Source organism: Hakea prostrata, chromosome 3, assembly GCF_041222555.1.
Source record: "Hakea prostrata isolate BN-2017 chromosome 3, UWA_Hpros_2, whole genome shotgun sequence".
NCBI lineage: Eukaryota > Viridiplantae > Streptophyta > Magnoliopsida > Proteales > Proteaceae > Hakea > Hakea prostrata.
This window is the reverse complement of record NC_142602.1, coordinates 31,273,966-31,281,525: the sequence shown is the minus strand read 5'-3', so window position 1 is coordinate 31,281,525 and position 7,560 is coordinate 31,273,966. Positions and strand designations below refer to the sequence as shown.

Sequence of the window (7,560 nt, the reverse complement as noted above, 5' to 3'; positions counted from 1 at the left end):
ATAAGCACTTAGATGAGTCTTTAGAGGTGTCCTCCACGGTTAAAATTCAAAACCTCTCAGTTGATGCTTTAAGGTTACTTCTTTTCCCATTCTCCCTTAAAGATTTTGCTAAGCATTGGCTTTATTTTTTGGACAATGTTAAAATTTCTACTTGGGCAGAAATGGAACAGGAGTTCCTTAAAAAGTTCTTCCCCATTGGCCGTACTATAGCATTAGAAGAGCGATAACGAGTTTCTCCCAACAAGAAGGAGAACAATTTCATGAGGCTTGGGAAAGACTAAAAGAATTACTTAGAAAGTGCCCCCACCATGCTATTCCTAAGTGGTAATTGGTTCAATGCTTTTATGATGGCCTTAGAGACCGACATAGGCAAATGGTTGATTCTTCTTGTGGTGGGACTTTCATGCACAAGAATGAGAATGAAGCATGGGAACTTTTTAAGACCCTTAGTGAAAACTCCCAACACCATGCTTCAGCAGCTAGGACTGAGATTCCATCTATTGGACAACCAAAGAGGAGCGGTCTTTATGAGATCAATCCTACCATTGAGATGAGCACTAAGGTTGACTTGCTATCAAAGAAATTGGACCATCTCTTGTCATTAGGACAACAAACCCCATCTCCACTTCCTACAAGTTTCTCTCCACCTAATCAGATTGAAGCATGTGCTTTATGTTCTAGCCTATCCCATCATGTCACTGATTTTTGTTTGGCTACACAATACCTTGAGTTTGTTAAGGAGCATGCTCATTTGGCCCAAGGAGTCTCTAAATTGGGCAATGATCCATATTCCAATACCTACAACCCAGGATGGCGAAACCACCCCAATTTTTCATGGCGAAGCTCAATGCCCAATCCCTCTAATCAAATACCTTATAGGCCACCTCCATTTAATATGCACCAAAATGCCTATAGGAATGAGCAAGCATCATCTCCACAACCCTCACATAATTCATCATTTGAGGATAAGGTACTAAAAGCACTTGGTGGATTAAAGCAAAACACTCAATTGTTGCATTCCCATTCTCAGTCCATTAACAAATTGGAAACCCAACTTGGTCAACTAGCTGATGCCATCAGTAGGAGGGAGGTTGGTCAGTTACCTAGTCAACCAATAGGTAACCCTAATCATCAAATTGGGTCTAGGAAAAAACAAGTCCAAGCAGTCTCTGTTGTGACACGTAGTGGGAAGGAATATTATGCACCTTTGCATACTCCTAAGCCATTGCCCATTGATCTTGAGAGTCGAGAAGATGTTGATTTGACTCATGAAACCGGCAATGATGCACACAAGCCTAGTAAAGAAACACCACATGTGAGTATTTCCCATCAATTTCCTTGTAAGGGGTTGCACATTCCGATTGTAGAGGGTCCTACTCCTAAATCTTACATTCCCAAAGCCCCCTTCCCTGAAGCTCTTGAGTCCTCAATTCCATATTCTAGAAAGAATGCTAAGATGCAAGAGATGATTGATTTATTCCAACAAGTTCGTATCAATCTCCCACTATTAGATGCTATCAAGCAAGTCCCAGCTTATGCTAAGTTTCTAAAAGATTTGTGCACCCAAAAGCGTAATTGAAGACTCAAACACCTAAAACTGTGCACCTAACTGAACAAGTTAGCTCGGTAATTTCCAACCAACTGCCCCCTAAACTTAAAGATCCAAGTACACCTTTAATTTCATGTGTCATTGGAGATTTATCCATAAGTAAAGAATTTCTAGATTTGGGAGCCAGTGTGAATATTTTACCAGGTTCAGTTTACGATAGGTTTGGTCTAGGAGATTTGAAAATCAATGATGTGATTCTACAATTGGCAAACCGTTCAATCAAACGACCTCGTGGGCTACTTGAAAACGTTTTGGTAAAGGTTGAGGATCTATATTTTCTTGTTGATTTTTTTATCCTAGATATGGACAATACAACTACCAATAAGTTACCACCAGTCATTCTTGGACTGCTAAAGAGTATACCCAATGTTTGAAATCATGATAGAGCACACAACAGGAAAACCTAACAACAAACAAAGAAAAGAGAAGAAAAAGAACAAGAAATAACATTTAAACAAATGGGTTGCCTCCCATAAAGCGCTAAGTTTAAAGTCTTAAGCCAGACTCAGTGAGATGCAACCAATGGAGGTGGAAGCTCAAATCTAAATGTGAATGGTGACTGCTCCAAAGAAGTTGAAGAGTCCAACAATGTGTTGACTTCCTCAACAAGTTAGATTCCCCAAATGGCAAGTAATGATGTAGGGGATCATCAATAAGCATGTTTGGAATATAATCAACCACTACCTCATCAATAAAGTTAATTGCAAAGCACTCTTCACCCCTATTTGGGCTTAATGATGCATTGAAGATGTTGACTCTAAGTTTCTTATTGCCAAATGATATGTCCATGACACCTGATCTACAATTGATGCAAGCATTCGTAGTACCTAAAAAGGGCCGTCCAAGAATGACTGGTGGTAACTTATTTATAGAATCAAACAGTCTGCCAATTGTAGAATCACATTAGTGGATTTCAAATCTCCTAGATCAAACCTATTGTAAACTGAACCAGGTAAAATATCCACATTGGCTCCCAAATCAAGTAATGCTTTACTTATGGATAAATCTCCAATGACACATGAAATTAAAGGTGTACCTGGATCTTTAAGTTTAGGGGGCAGTTGGTTGGAAATTACCGAGCTGACTTGTTCAGTTAGGTGCACAGTTTTAGGTGTTTGAGTCTTCAACTTACGCTTTTGGGTGCACAAATCTTTTAGAAACTTAGCATAAGCTGGGACTTGCTTGATAGCATCTAATAGTGGGAGATTGATACGAACTTGTTGGAATAAATCAATCATCTATTGCATCTTAGCATTCTTTCTAGAATTTGGAATTGAGAACTCAAGAGCTTCAAGGAAGGGGGCTTTGGGAGTGTAAGATTTAGGAGTAGAACCCTCTACAATTGGAATGTGCAACCCCTTACGAGAAAATTGATGGGGAATACTCACAAGTGGTGTTTCTTTACTAGGCTTGTGTGCATCATTGCCAGTCTCATGGGTCAAATCAACCTCTTCTCGACTCTCAAGATCAATGGGCAATGGCTTGGGAGTAGGCAAAGGTGCATAATATTCTTTCCCACTACGTCTCACAATAGAGACTACTTGGACTTGTTCTTTCCTAGACCCAATTGGATGATTAGGGTTACCTATTGGTTGACTCGGTAACTGGCCAACCTCCCTCCTATTGATAGCATCAGCTAGTTGACCAAGTTGGGTTTCCAATTTGTTAATGGACTGAGAATGGGAATGCAACAATTGAGTGTTTTGCTCTAATCCACTAAGTGCTTTTAGTACCTTATCCTCAAATGATGAATTATGTGAGGGTTGTGGAGATGATGTTTGCTCATTCCTATAGGCATTTTGGTGCATATTAAATGGAGGTGGCCTATAAGGTATTTGATTAGAGGGATTGGGCATTGAGTTTCGCCATGAGAAATTGGGGTGGTTTCGCCATCCTAGGTTGTAGGTATTGGAATATGGATCATTGCCCAATTTAGAGACTCCTTGGGCCAAATGTGCATGCTCCTTAACAAACTCGAGGGTTGTGTAGCCAAACAGCAATCAGTGACATGATGGGATAGGCTAGAACATAAAACACATGCTTCAATTCGATTAGGTGGAGAGAAACTTGTAGGAAGTGGAGATGGGGTTTGTTGTCCTAATGACAAGAGATGGTCCAATTTCTTTGATAGCAAGTCAACCTTAGTGCTCATCTCAATGGTAGGATTGATCTCATAGAGACCGCTCCTCTTTGGTTGCCCAATGGATGGAATCTCAGTCCTAGCTGCTGAAGCATGGTGTTGGGAGTTTTCACTAAGGGTCTCAAAAATTTCCCATGCTTCATTCTCATTCTTGTGCATGAAAGTCCCACCACAAGAAGAATCAACCATTTGCCTATGTTGGTCTCTAAGGCCATCATAAAAGCATTGAACCAATTGCCATTTAGGAATAGCATGATGGGGGCACTTTCAAAGTAATTCTTTTAGTCTTTCCCAAGCCTTATGAAATTGTTCTCCTTCTTGTTGGGAGAAACTCATTGTCGCTCTCCTAATGCTATTGGTACGGCCAATGGGGAAGAATTTTCTAAGGAACTCTTGTTGCATTTCTACCCAAGTGGAAATTTTAACATTGTCCAAAAAATGAAGCCAATGCTTAGCTTTATCTTTAAGGGAGAATGGGAAAAGAAGTAACCTTAAAGCATCAACTGAGAGGTTTTGAATTTTAACCGTGGATGACACCTCTAAAAACTCATCTAAGTGCTTATAAGGTTCTTCATTGGCAAGTCCATAAAAAGATGGTAGCATTTGAATCACACTAGATTTGATCTCATATTGAGCCACATCTATGTCAGGCAACTTAATACAAGAAAACGGAGTATATATCGTAGGAATGAAATGCTCACTCAAGGGCCTCATTGAAGGCTCATAGTTTGCCATGGTTCTTTGCCTTCTAAGGTTGGCCAAAGTCTCTTCTAACTCTAAGTCAAGTGGAGTCAACTCAGGGTTTAGGGATCGATGACCATGCATACACACAAAAGAATAAAAAAAGAATAAGCTAAATAAGTAAAATTAAAAGAAAATAACTATAGCAAAAGGGAGAGTTTAGGACGTACCTGAAGCGCAATCCACGTGATCTTTCGAACAAAAGTTACACATGTGGGATCTGAGGGATGGGGATTTTTAAAAAATAACCTAAACAACCCAATCTGATGCAAATATTACAATTGAAAAGTCCTAAATACAATTATATCTAAGAAATAAAAGATAACAACCTAAACTAATTATCGAGTCGCTACTCTTGCAATTACCTACAAAACAAAAGAAAAAGAGATTAGTTAAATAAGAAAAAAAAATTAAAAATTAAAAACACTAAAATTACTCTAAAATTATGCCTAATTGACAAAAATCAATCCTAGCAACCTGCTTTGGTTCCCCCGGCGCCAAATTTAATCGTGTCACTACCAATCAAAAATAAAATCCTATACTAATCTAGCGCGGTACGGGTCACTGGGGACAGGCTAGTCCCAGTTGAATTCAACAAAACTAAATTTAACTAAATCTACTAATTAATGCAAAATATTAACTTGATATGTGAGATCTTTGGGTTTCGCCCATGCTTTCCCTACCGTATCTCTCACTTCAAAGCAAATTAGGGTGGTTTTCCTAGTATGCCCTTCTTCGCAGACTTCGTCCTCGGCTTGCATGCTTGTTTGTTGAACTATAGACATCTTTGGCCAAACTCAAACACAATCAACTAGAGATATGCAATCAAATTATGAAATAGCTGGTTCATCTACATCCCAAAGAAGGCTGCTATTCATTATCCAAGTTCATAAGAAAATAAAGATAAAACATAGGGAGAGAGAGGGGGGAGTGTGGTCTTCTTCTTCATAAATGAAAGAGATGAGAGCCGCATTCGCCGTCTTCTTCCTTTCTTTGTGGCTGGATTCTCTTTTATGTCTCCCGCACATAATGAATCCCTCTCTTTACCCGTCAATTTGACCTTTATTCCTTCGTTTTGGACTCAAACTGGTGTGTTTTTCAATATCGTTCCATAAACTCTTGAATCACGTCAATCCAAGCTCATACGAGAGAGATATGCCCAAAATACTGAAGGTAGGTCTGTTTACCCGATTTTCATATTTATTACCAATTTTGTTCCTTAGACCTCCATCTATTTCCAATTTGGCTAAGATCTCACTTTTCTTGATTTCTTGGGAAGCAAGATTGAATGCCATGATTTAAAATCCACCAATATCTAAAATATTTGCCAACTTTACTCCATATTATTTCTAATAACCAAAATCACCTTATTCTTGAAAAATACACAAAAATACTCAATTAGCTCTCTTTAATTAAATAAATATGGGGAATTAATCAAATAAATAATGGTAAATGCATGCTTATCAAAGCCCCTCCCCCTTTTGCAAATTTTCTTTTACTCATGAATGGAAAGTCCCTTCTTTTTCTTTTTATCATCTCTTTGTCCAAGTTTGTGAATTCTGTACTTTCTCAAAGAGTGGATTCATAACATACACTAGGTATGGAACTTCCATAGCATCACACTAATAGGCATGCATGGGCATATCCCCTTATGAAGAAAAAAACAAATACAAGCCTTGCTAGAAATTAACAAATGTGAATGCCTTCTCGTAGAAGCCCATATGAGTATTTTGAGGAGTCATGAAGAAAATGACTAAGTATGGATACTCAGAGGGAGAAACCAAAAGGTGTACCTTTATCCGAGAAGTCACTTTTGGGAAAATGCTTGTAGTTGGCTTGTTTTGTGATGCGCCTTATTAATGAATAGACTTTCCTTGAATGTCCATCCTTTCTTCGTGAAGGTTATGGATATCTTCCAGAACGAAATCATAAACGCTTTTTAGCAACGAAGTTGCAAGCGCTGTTCAGCACCAAAGTTGCAAACGCTTTTCAGAAGTGAAGTTGCAAATGTTGTTTAGCAGCGAAGTTGCAAACGCTTTTCAACAACAAAGTTGCAAATGCTCTTTAGCAGTGCAAGTTGCAAACGCTTTTTGTTGAGGGGAAGGGCTTTGGCAGCCTCCATCTGTCTATTTCAGGGAAGTCACTTATTGAGACAACCCTTGGATGGGACTTATGAGGAAGTTACCTCGTTGGTACATGGGTTAGGTTCGGTAACCATGGCCCCTCTTTGCTTGGTTCTCCTCGTTGCCCCAAGTTCTCACACTTGTCGACTTGTATTTAGTTGGCGAGAGTGGCTTCTACAAGCTTGGATGACTTTCCTCCATCAATCATTTCAATAAGTCCTAGACTGTCTTTGATCAGTCTTACGGAACTCCAATGCCCTTAGTAGTTGGTGATTTTAGTATTGCATACCTGGGGGAGACAATTACTCAAACAACCTTGAAAGCGGGGTAACCCCAAGATGTCACACGCCGACAAGTTGCGCCTGACCACAAACATAATAGGTCAACTTACATGTAGGTGGAAATTCCTACAGTCCTATCAGACCACATTCCCTCTAATGGGAATGGAACTTCTCAGAAGCGATACCAAGGCTGGTCCATGGTGATATTTCCAAGGGTGTCAATCGGTATGATTCGGTATGCGCGGTCAGCAAGACGGTGACTATTGAAAACCGATAGTATTGCATACTTGGGGGAGACAATTACTCAAACAACCTTGAAAGCGGGGTAACCCCAAGATGTCACACGCCGACAAGTTGCGCCTGACCACAAACATAATAGGTCAACTTACATGTAGGTGGAAATTTCTACAGTCCTATCAGACCACATTCCCTCTAATGGGAATGGAACTTCTCAGGAAGCTGTATACCAAGGATGCAGTTCATGGTGATATTTCCTAAGGGTGTCAATCGGTATGATTTCGGTAATTCGGTACGGTTTTAGTACAGTACGGTACCAACTTTGACTATTGAAAACCAGAATAGTACCGTAAATTCGGTACAGTACGGTTTCGGTATTTGTAAAAACGGTTCGGTACGGTTTTGGTATTAAATCGGTACAGAAAAAGG

At 39.5% G+C, this 7,560-nt stretch overlaps 1 non-coding gene across 1 annotated transcript; it reads right to left on the bottom strand.

Annotated features, from left to right (window-relative positions):
• Positions 1-208: 208 nt before the first annotated feature.
• LOC149022070 (small nucleolar RNA R71) lies at positions 209-315 on the bottom strand. The gene has a single exon (XR_016172606.1). It is a non-coding gene; the product is annotated as a small nucleolar RNA R71 (small nucleolar RNA).
• Positions 316-7,560: the final 7,245 nt, after the last annotated feature.